The sequence below is a fragment of the Schistosoma haematobium genome, chromosome 7 (genome assembly GCF_000699445.3).
Source record: "Schistosoma haematobium chromosome 7, whole genome shotgun sequence".
Lineage (NCBI taxonomy): Eukaryota > Metazoa > Platyhelminthes > Trematoda > Strigeidida > Schistosomatidae > Schistosoma > Schistosoma haematobium.
The window spans coordinates 19,134,364-19,146,592 of NC_067202.1; the positions used below are offsets into that span (position 1 = coordinate 19,134,364).

Here is a 12,229-nt window from a genome sequence, read left to right on the forward strand (position 1 = left end):
GCAGCGTTTTATCGATCGAATCTGTGACACGTAAAACACGTACGGACGATCTAGTGCCCTGATTGGCCTCGCCTCGCTGTCTGTCCTAGCCAGTTGAGTCAAGAACACAAGTCACAGCCTCTGAGTTATGAATCATTGTATTTCAGACACACTCCATTTATATACTAACCAAACAAACCACACCGTACCATAAAATAGAAAACAACATTTACACAATATTTAACAAGTGAAACAAACATCGACCAATGGGAAATATCCATTTAACGTTCAAGGACACCATTCGACTTAACACGATAATTATCAGTATATTATTCTGCATCCATAACAAGTAATAAACTAGTTGGTTTGAAATCCATCATAATTAATCAGCTGAGTTCAATTCTAATATTCTAATTGTTAAGCATCATTACGAGTATCTCTTCCTTAGCTAATTTGTAGCTTTGAGACCTCCTAGCTGCTTTTAGTGCTGTTCCTAATTTTGTTAAAATGAACCTTTTATAAAGTGTTAAACTGTTCTGTTTAAGTTAAAAGTACGAAAAGTTAGGAAAAGCGATTTCCAGAGGGGTTCCATTCACTCCTTTTTTCTTTTCTTAGATCCTAAGTATCTAAATTCGTCGTAGATTTTTCCACTAATTAAAATTTTTCTTGAAATGTATCTTTGATGCAAGATCTGTTCTATTACTACTAATACTGTTACTAACTGCACCATTCTGGGGTTATTTCTAATAGTTTTATCTCGCTGTGCTTATAAGGTATGGCGACTTGGTTCGATATAAACATGTGCCAGGTTCTGCGTTGCTTAACTGACCTAGTTCCTAAACATTTTTTGGAGATTTCACATGCAACTATTTATATTCAATGCATTTATATATAAGTCGAATATAAGAATAGTTCCCTCGATGTCTAAAAAAGGTTCATTTTGCAATGATCACTTGATCAGATGAACTATCTGATAGATTCAGTAACGAACACATACTTTGAAAAGAGAGGAAGTAAAAACGGTAAAAATAGGACGATAGTATAGAGTTGCAACAGTGCTCAGAGATGACGAGGATAATACTAGCATAGACCATATTACAAAAGGCATATGTTTATGTTCATCAGAAGTTCGATATATATCTAAATATACGCCTGCAAACGCTAACAGATTTCTATTTGCACACACGACTTCAAAAAATATCTGATTTGTAGAGAGAGGCATAACTATAAAAATTATCCTCAATAATGGGTTACACAATTTGAAGATTTGTAGTCAACGTACTATTATTTTAGTAAGTTACTATGTCTAAAAAGTAAAGACTTTTTCAGTCACGAAAGTTACATATTTACGTATCATCCTCAGTAAATACACTGAATCCACAGAAACTATATTTCAAAATAACTTAATTCAAAACACTTCTCATTTGCGATAATATGCACTTGTCTTACATCTATTTCCATCACCCAGAATATTATTGGAAGTCTTCAGAGGTCAAGCTCTTCAAATACTTCATCGTTCCATGTCTCACTTGAATCCTATGTACACATAATGTGCCTAGATTGATTCCATTCGCAATTATTTGGACAGTGCATTGGCCGATGGAAAGCACAAGAAACTAAACACTTCAAATGTTTTCATTCAAATTTAGTTCGAGAATTGAAAACAATAAAACAAAAACGATAATTAATTCGTCAAAAAAGTGCTATCACAGCAATAGTTATATCTTAATAAATCACTGGGTTTACTCAGTTGTTAAAAACACATTTTATTAAATGATAAGATGTTAGGCGTATTTTGTTTCAAAATTTGCCAATACTTTTTTCGTTTTCCTCCGAACTTAGCAAACTGGTTTTGAGACTCCTTTTTTTTCAATAAAAACATCTAAATAAAGCTATTCAAATACAAACCTTGGTTTTTAATGCATGAGCAATATTAGGTTTGTATCCTCCATTTCAGAATAACTATCAAGAATCATGCTGCTTTAGACACCTCCATCGGTTACAGATTGACAACTTATACAATCTACTGTGAAACTTAATTATTTTATTTTCCTTACACCGGCATTGTCAAGCCGTTCCATTGCAATGATATTTAAGGCGCTCACCCACAATTTTGACCATGTGAACGGTCAAATAATTAGAATTCTTAGAGGCTATAAAATCAAAAACACAATTCACTATTCTCCAGTAATAGTTTCCTGAATGAACCATTTGTAAGTAGCATGTCTAAAATGGTCATGAGGGACATTAAATGTCCATCAGGGTGCTATGGACGAGACTACAAACTATTGACGAATCAATGGAACCAAAAGTAGTAGCTCATAGACTTGTTCATTTATGTGGCTAAATAACATTTCGACATTAAGGCTGATCTCAGTTCGCGACTCATACCCTACCTTAAATTCCTAACCCTAAAGGATCAGAAGTCAAAGTTCTAATGCTCAATCCTAATCCTAATTCCTCAAACTCAGCGTAAACCATCTTCTAGTAGGTAATTGAATTTTCTAGGCGTTAATTAAGAGTCTCTCAAAGGTCATCCACATATTTTAATCTCACCGGGTCGAGATGAGTGATTTAGATTTAGCTTCAGGATAGAGAGTAAAACCGCGTGCACCAATGTTCCAGAACAAAGCAAATATAATACAGGATACAACAAAGGAACAGGAAACATCAAAATTATTTATTAACGATTCTAAAAACCGCTATCTATTAGTATGACAACTAATATTCGAGCAGCGGACAACATGGATGAAGAAAGCTGACATATGTCGTATTGATTTACACGCGTAAAATGAAGTGGCAAGATGAACCCTAGGGTTGAGTTCACGTTTAACATATTGTCTTGTTCCACGAAACTGTTCCCTAAAATATACTCATGAAATTGATGACAACTTGACGTAACATGATCGTTATAAACAATCAGTGAATAAAGAAAAATCAAAGCGGAAATTTTTGTGTAAGACAAAAGATATTTGAACCAAGCAGTTACGAAGGATTAGTCAAAGAACAACCAACCTCATAATCGGCTAACCGTGTTACGCGCTGTTAGAGTTTCACAACCAACACTCCAATTAAACAAACATACCGGTTTGATACATCACGACAAGAATCAGGACTTGGTGAAGCTCCAGTTGATAAACCATCAATTCTCATGAAGTAAACGAGTGATCTACGATAAGGAGCAAGTAGATATTTGGCTTGATAGGAGATCACATAATTGTCGCTTGAGAATGTAGTGGCATTGGACCATAACCACAAAATCCTCAAAGCTGAACACAAGACTACTCAGAAAATAGATATTCAATATTTAACGCGGAGAAATACCTGACAATGGAGAGGGCGCGAACAATGAATTGAATGAATTGGAGTTGTTCGGATGGCATGGCTCGGCCATGAAGGCGTGGTCTCTGCTGAATATTACCTTATGTCTTCTATTCATATTAAATATATTGTTCTTTCACTAGCCTAACCTTGCTCTACATCATGTATTGGTAATTGATACTATAAAGTGAGTTGGTGTAGTGGATGGTGTGACGTCCACGTAAGATCTTATAGATTAGGCAGTTATATCATGACAAATCTACAAATTTAGGATTAGGTCTATTATTAGAGCAGCACTAATATTATAGTAGACCATAGTTCTACATTGGTGAGCCCGACGTGATTTGGTTTGGTTGACACGTTTTGGTGAGGAAAATGACTAGAAAAATTTACAAGACGTAACACATTTCTTGGCTCTGTCACCATATTTTTTATGGTACCAACATATGTTGTCGTCGTTTTTATTTCCTTTTGAGTTATCTCGATTCTTACTGCCTCGAGAACTAGAGCAAGGTCTTGTAGATGTGAAATTGGAGATTAATAATTGTAATGCATCCAGTTTATTTTCAAGACTGGCGACAGTTCGTTCATGATGTGCTCGTAGTTCGCCTATTTCAGCAGTTAACGATGCTATGGTGGGAGTTTGCTTATCGTTCGAAGTTTCTAATATTGTCTGTACGTAAGGTATAGTACAGGGTGTAACTTCTAAACTTTTATCGGACATGCAAGCAAGGCTTTCTAAATCTAATGGTTGGCTAGAAGAGCAAAGAATTTGCCTACCTACAGTTGGCAAACGTTGTAGCCAAATCTCCTTGAGGAAGGCGTCATCAAATTTATAAGGGCCAGCTAATTGTCTCATGTGTCGTAATAATTGAGACGGTGATTTGTCACCTAGCTCACATTCGTGCAGTAATTGCTGTAATCTCTTTTCATCAGATAATGAGGTACGTTGAATAATTGCCTGCTTCAATTGATCATATGGATTAGATGTAGGAATATTATCTATCAGATCTGACACCTCAGATGCAACTTCAGTGGGTAGTAATCCAAGCACAAAAGAGTATTTAGATGCCTGTGAGCGTATGTTGCGACGCTGAAATTGTACTTCTACTTGCGCAAACCAAATGCGAGGATTTAATCGGCTGAATGGGGGCACATTTATTAAATTTAGAGCGTGTAGCTCTGCTGAAATGTTATCCGGGCTAATGCCTTCAGTTTCGGATGAGTACATTACAAATATACGAAAATTTAAATACTACCAAGGGTAAAATAACGCCGTAATGTCTGTAAGTGAACTCAAAAGTAGTTTCGAGAGAAAAAAAATTTTACGGGCTCACCAAATTTGTGGTGGTTCCCAAGCAAAAGGAGCTTATACAAAATATATCGTCACACTGGGTTATTAATGATATATCAAGAAAAGGTAATAGTAAAGAAACCTAGATGTCTGTTCGTTAGTAAAACCAAAGGTAACAAAATAGCGTTAGCAATACAAAAGGTATATTAAACAAACAGACACTAACAGTTACTATAGAACGAATGTTACTTGTGAACTGCCTCGTGAGAACAACGACCACAAACTGAGTTCACTTGATTGGCAGGTGTTCCCCTGCAAGTGACTGCACCAATGACGTAATGAGGAAGACGGAGTCCAATAATATTATACAATAGTAAACCGCGCCAAAAGTCCAACGTTGAGTCGGAAGGCCTATAATGATGTTATAATACTATTATAGTCTTCAATCAAAACGGTGGCCAATAAAACAGAAGAACAAACGGCGTAGAGAGTGTTCTATATTTTAAACAACGCGGTAGTAGTAGTGTACATCATTCATCGAAACAATTATCATCGCCTTTTTAACAAGTGATACAGCAAAACAACAGATATTGAATAAAAATGTGGTTACAAATAAAGTGTGACAAATTAGAGAAAAAATGTGGTTTTTATTTTTGTTGTTACAAAAATCACTGAATATATGTCACCATAAGCATATGCTTTAAATATTCAGTATTTAGTTGAGCTAGTGAGAAAAAAGAAAATTCATAAAAATCCAAGTATTTTCGTTCAGTGAGTAATGTTTTTCTGGCAGGCAGAACGCATCAGCAGCATCAACAAGCATTCATAATATGAAGGATGCAGTCACAGGTATTCGGTTATTAACAAATCCTCCATAGGTAACAGCTTAACAATCGACGCACAGCTACACAGTAAAATCAGAGGTCAGAAATGAACGGGTTCAAAAGTATAGTTAGAGAGCCGTCAATGTGTCAAGAAGCGTTCCGTTTCAACCGGCTAGCAGTTGCAAGGGATACATAGCACGGCGTACCCATTCGTGATCTGATACTGCTGCGTGATCGATCACCTTCATCTAGAGTAGGTCGGGCCAAGCCAATTAAGTCATCTTCGGTGTCGAAGACCACAAAACTATTAAATTTGGGGATCGGTTTACCGCTACATCTTACCCCCTCTCATAGGGTAGTGATGACACCAAGACGTGGTCAGCTGTAAGTTTCAACTCAACGGGCTTGTCGTTGGTAAAGATTCTGTAGTGGCATTGGACAATAACCGCACAATCCACAAAGCTGAACACGAGACTACTCAGAAAATAGATATTCAATATTTAACGCGGAGAAATACCTAACGATGGAGAAGGCGCGAACAATGAATTGAATGAATTGGAGTTGATCGAATAGCATGGCTCGGCCATGCAAGCGTGGTCTCTGCTGAATATTATCTTATATCTTTTATTCATATTAAATATATTGTTCCTTCTCTATCCTAAGCTTGTTCTTCATCATGTGTTGGTAGTTGTTACGATACAGTGAGTTGGTGTAGACTTCCAGGTGTGACTTCCACGTAAGATCTTATAGATTAGGCAGTTATATCATGACAAATCTACAAATTTAGGATTAGGTCTATTATTAGAGCAGTACTAATATCCTAATAGACCATAATTCCACATTGGTAAGCCCGACTAAAGAAACGCAACCTAATACAAATAATCATTATTTCCACTTTAACTTCCTTGATCGATTTTATATTTATGTTAACCCAATATTCTAATAGTCCTCTGATTAATGCTCACAAGTATTATCATAAGGTTATATTGATTAGCTCTCATGACATACTAGCTCAAGCGATAATAAAAACTGTTCGCCTATATCAAGTAATTAGCTTTGATGGTTCGTTAACAAGCTTTAATAGCATTTACATGCTTCAGCGACATAGTCTTGTTTAAACATCAAGCTCTAGCAAATATGACCTGTAAATAGCGTAAATATACATCGACTAACAATGCAACCAAGGACTAAATAGTTATCTGGATCTAATTCTCAATGTTCCTTCACTTAACACCTCATCCTGTTTTAAACTATGCACTATCTTGTAATATCTTTCTTCCGACCACTGCCTGCCTAATTTCATATTTTCGAGTTCCATTGCAAAACAACAAGGATGACTACTCCAAAAACATACGGTGAGATTCAACTATAAGTTTCCTGAAATCATAAGGTCATTTTAGATGGCTCATTCAATAACAACCACACAATTATCTGGATTCATTCGATTGTTCTGATCAGAGCGAGTCCCAAAAACCTCAACAGCATTAAGCACCATGCAATTAATTGCCATACTGCATGTTTTATTCTGGAAACTTTTGGATCATTACTACTCACGAATGGCGTTATATATGTCGTCCACTGAATAATACAATTTTCAAAAATAACCCAGGCGAGTTCAACTATTTTACTGGGTGATTTTTTTGCACTTAACATGTATATATTTTCCAGTTTCTTTTGCCACATATTTGCAAGTGTCCCTAGGCTAAATGCAGTAAATTCTTATGGAATGTTTATAACGCGTCATATTCCTGCCTGAAGTTTCATAAGCAGTCTTAACTTTAAAATTATCTTTCTGGTCATGTTCATTATTTTCAAGTTGTCAAATACGTCAATAACCTGCTTAAACATTAAAATTAAAACACGAATTTCAGCGAAGGGATCTCTTTTCAACGAATTTATTATCAAGCTGTACAATCGTATATATATGAAAATTTTGTTTTTGTAAAAGTACTAATTCCGTGAGGAAATGTGAATATAGTTAATATAAAGGTTATAATACTAGATTACGTAATATGAATAATAACAATAACAATGGATTTGGTGAATATAATAAAATGATTAAAGTGGAGCAAGGTACATTGGCCGTAGCCAGCGCTCGCTTTCAACTCGGATACGAGAACATATTCCAGCCTGGTTCTATAAGGGTGAAAGGAAAGCAGTTAGGAGTTCTATTCTTGAACACCTAATTGACTATAACCATTCAACAGATCCACAAATTGATTTTAAGATTGTTTATATGATTCGTTCAAATCTACCCAGATTTCTTCGTATACAACTTTTAAAAATAGCCGAAGCTCTTGCCATCCAGGAGCTTAAACCAGAACTATGCGTACAAAAGAAGTACGTCTTATCGTTATCGTTACCTTGGCCTTAATTAGTTTGATTATCCTACTATTAATGTTATTATTATTATTATTACTGCATTCCCCTTTACTTATGTCTTATATTCTCATTGTTTTATGCATGAACGCTCATCATATCAGTTTATTTTTGTACACCTCTATGACCTTTAATTATTATATCAAAAAAAAACACTTTAATCATCTTATTATATTCACCAAATCCATTGTTATTGTTATTATTCATATTACGTAATCTAGTATTATAACCTTTATATTAACTATATTCACATTTCCTCATGGAATTAGTACTTTTACAAAAACAAAATTTTCATATATATACGATTGTACAGCTTGATAATAAATTCGTTGAAAAGAGATCCCTTCGCTGAAATTCGTGTTTTAATTTTAATAACCTGCTTCTTAACCTGGCCCGTACATGCGTTGCACTATATCTTCATGTCTTCTAAATTTAGAAATCATCTGAATCGCCTTTAACATTTATCAATAAACCCATCATAGTCGTTGTTGCTAATCGTATTTGGGTTTATGGATTAGCCTAAAATGCGAACATAGTTTAGATAATAAAATTAAAAATTTAGGTACTATCGACTGCACTAGTAAAGTAACTAAATCCTCGGGTAGTTGTTGGCTAAACAAACGTTTAAAATCAAAACTCCGTAGCCTACTGGAATTAACACTAAACGAATATTTCCGAGTTGAAACTTATAATTAAATTAGGCGTCTCGGATTCTTTAACGTTATAAATTTCTGATAATTTCGAATCACCTAAAGCAACAATATCTATTTTTTCACTGACTAATCCTCAATCAACATTATAACTAGTTAAACGTAATAGTTTCAGGATATCGTCATAAAGCATTGTCATGACTTGACAATCACGTAATATGATTGATAAAATTAATGAAACTATTAACAAAATCGGTCAGTAAATTGACTTTAATTATCACTAGTGTTGTTTTTCGTTTATTTTCATTCACTACAGATGATTACAGTATGTTTCTCTATCAGTTACTCATTCAGTAAATATCTCAAAACCTTGTCAGTCTTATTGATGGTTTAGCGACACAATCATGCATGCAAATAATCAGTATAAGCAGTCGAGCAAATCTCCTGCAAACTGAAAACATCAATGTCGAATTTACCCCAACACTGACTAAGGTTCAAGCAATTATCATAGACATGAGGTGCGAGTGTACTCCCCTTGGTTACAGCTTATGTTCTCCCTGATAATCACATGAGCATCACTCACTATTTAATCATCTGGTTAAAACTTATTTAGCCAAATACATCTTGCAGCACCACATCACTTAGTAATATGACATAGGCTTAACTGATTTCAATAACTTATAACCACTGTATTTCAATTAAATCGTATTCCGCTTTATGATAAACCGCGTACTTGCAACTAACTTGTATGCCCAATCAGGAGGCAAGTATAAATATAAATAAATAGTCTGCCGCAGATCAGAATATTGAGTCTAGAGCATGTCTCTTACGAATACACTCATGTTTAACGATTTGTTCCTAGTTATCTGTCCAAAATTCACATAATTAACACTCACGTATTTAAATTTTGTTTTAACAACCTTTCATGTATATTAGTAGTATTAATAAATTCTATCACGGTCAAGTAAAAACGAGATTGAGAAAATCTCCATGTAACTAAATAAACCGTATCAAACTAACTGGAACCCTAGTTGGAATTCTTCTCCACGGTAATACTTATGTTCTTTCAGTTAGCCTGCTAATACAGATGCAAGTGGAAATCAACTCATATGGACAGCTGACCGGTATAATCGTTATTTGATTTCATAATTTAAACCAAAACTAATATCAATATTAACGTTTCTACAATATTCATTACTTTAATATTTCTAAACACAAAATACTTACTACCTATACGTTAAGTTATTAACCAACGTCTATTAACACGTATCGTTTCATTATTACTATTGTAACCCCATTTTTTTATAGCTCAAACAATCTTCACCCAAATTTTCATTTTAAGCGTGTTAAGCATGAAGGCAGATATTTTATAACTATTATATGTATTTCCCGACCAGATGCTGCCGCATTCTTTTTGATTTATCTTTCAGTTTATCAATATCCGGAGGATTCTACCTATGTAGTGCGATATAGCAATGGAGAAAATGTACAATGTAAATGCCGTTCTGTAGAAACAAAAAAAGATGTTATACGTCCTTGTCGAAATACACTCGTACGTGCATGGAGAGAAGGAATGCGTTAAAAACAAGTAAAGATTACGCGCTACGTAAAAATGTTTTCTATATTGATCTTTATTTGGATTTTTCAAGGAAAAGTATAAACATAAATGAGTATATCAGTGAATAATAAGGTTATTTTCTCAGCACAACAACACAAAGAAACGAGATCAAACAAAATGTTATTGATTGTTCTACACTCGGTAGTCGTTTAGGTATTCCGGAAACATTACCCTTCTTTCAGAGCGCGTTGCTTTGATCAGAGTTTTGGGTACCGGCAAACTTTCATCGTGGTTGTTGATTATAAGGGAAGGCGTCGTAGATCTGTGGCTCATGTCGTTCAAATGTAAAGGAGGAAAATCAGCAGTAAATCGGTTTTCTTCTAAATAAGCGGCTTTAAGACGGTCAGTGCTGACGTTCTTGTTAGTTCCGTTTTTATAGGTGATGTATTATTCAGGTTTGCGATGGACTTTGAGGTTCCATTCGAATACCATTTCGATATTCCCACGAGGTGTGTACTGTCGTGAGGTAAGATAAACTAAAACTCCGGTTGCCCAGCAGTCAGGTGGAAACGGGTTTAACTGAACTTATGTTGTTCGTAAGCCTGAAAGTTGGGGTGTCGTTCCATGAACGAGTCGTGTTTCAGTGTATCCAACATCAGCTTCCACTGAATTTCGAACACCGATTGTTACGACTGAGAGAGTGTCAGTTCATTATGAAACGTTAACAGCTGGGAGTGAAGCTTTTGACTATCTCTGAAACCGTTGTGTGTGGTGTGTGATCGTTTATTATTGTATGATTTCTAGTATTTAAGTAAGACAAAGGAACAGTCCGGATTGGAATCAGTGTCTATAGTCTGTAGTGACAGTTGAAGAGCATCCGAAGTTTGCCTCTCACTGTTCGACGAAGGGGCGGGTCGCTGTTTCAAAAGCAATTATCTTGAGGGTCATCGTGTGAAACGGTCTATACACGTTGAGGTAAGTGTCCATTTGAATCTAGTAAGGGTCCTACTAAGTCAAGATGAACATGACCGAAACGACTGTCGGGAGTTATGGAAGAGCTTAACTAATACTTGTTGTGTCCAATAATTTCAGATGTCTGACAGTTTACTCAGGAGCGTGACGAATCACTCGCATCTTTATTCGTATCCGGTCGGTAACGTCAGTCTGATGTAGGATTTGTAGTTGCTATCAGTTCCAGTTTCAATTCATTTCCGTGTTGGTTATTCTAATCGTCCCACTGATTTTTAGGACTACAACTGTTCAGTCTTATTAGCATATGTGCATTCTATGGGACGCCTTGATAATAGCTCAATTCACAAGTAATATGAGCGGGATGATCGTGGCTAGCAGTGGAATTCAGGACAGTCGTTTCGTCCTATACAAGTTAGTGGCTACCTGTACTCAGTAGCTTTGTGGATAACGTGATGACGTTTGAAGCGAACGGGGCGAGACTCTAGTTTATGGACGGCCTTTGAACGAATCTTGAGTGACCTTGGGAAATTTAGCCAGTCATCAGTCAGCATAGAGTAAAAAGATGTTATACAAAACCAAGGAAATAAAGTGGATACATTTCTTGACATGGTCCAAAAACTTGTTAAGGTTGAAAGAGGTTCATAGGTTCTAAAATCGTAATGCATGAAGTAGAGGGAATCATCCATACGGCGGCTACAGAATAGTCGGCCTCTGGAGACATGATAAAGTCTCAAAAACTCTTTCAGCCCCGACCACATAGCTCCAATATTGTTTATGTTCATTTCGGTTGTTGAGTGAACAAAATGCCACTTGTGGATGACGACACGATGCACATAACCAAGCCTATTAAGGAGCCTGCACGCCCTCCAAACATCCATATATATTGTAATACATGGCTGCAGCCAGTGTTACTGGTGCTTTTATTATCCAGTTCGCAATAATTGTCGCAATTTGCCTTAGTTAGGAATTATACATGGTGTTTTTCATCACGAACTGACACCAGCTATAATGCCAGAAAACTATCTAGCCAAATGGATAGAAGGCTTTCGCGTTAAAATCCGAGATCTATTATCTTATACCTGATTGATTCGTCCACAAATTATAGTCTCGCCGTTTTGTTTGTTATAGTCGCGCAATTATCACGTTTTGTATAAAATTGCCTGTGACTCGAAAGTACGTTAGCATTAGGCATTGAAGTTGGCGCTGTAACCTTGAAATCTCTAAAACACCTCTGACTGGCTCGTCTATAAAT

At 35.8% G+C, this 12,229-nt stretch overlaps 1 protein-coding gene across 2 annotated transcripts in view; it reads right to left on the bottom strand.

Annotated features, from left to right (window-relative positions):
• MS3_00009762 (uncharacterized protein) overlaps positions 1–3,553 on the bottom strand; it is a 63,874-nt gene extending 60,321 nt beyond the window's left edge. The window contains exon 1 of one of the 2 annotated variants that reach the window (XM_051218162.1): positions 2,995–3,553. The gene's annotated coding sequence lies outside the window, so the exon portion shown is untranslated. Of the gene's footprint in view, positions 1–1,428; positions 1,711–2,994 lie in introns of those variants that run through there. The other variant, XM_051218163.1, reaches the window with a different exon arrangement.
• Positions 3,554–12,229: the final 8,676 nt, after the last annotated feature.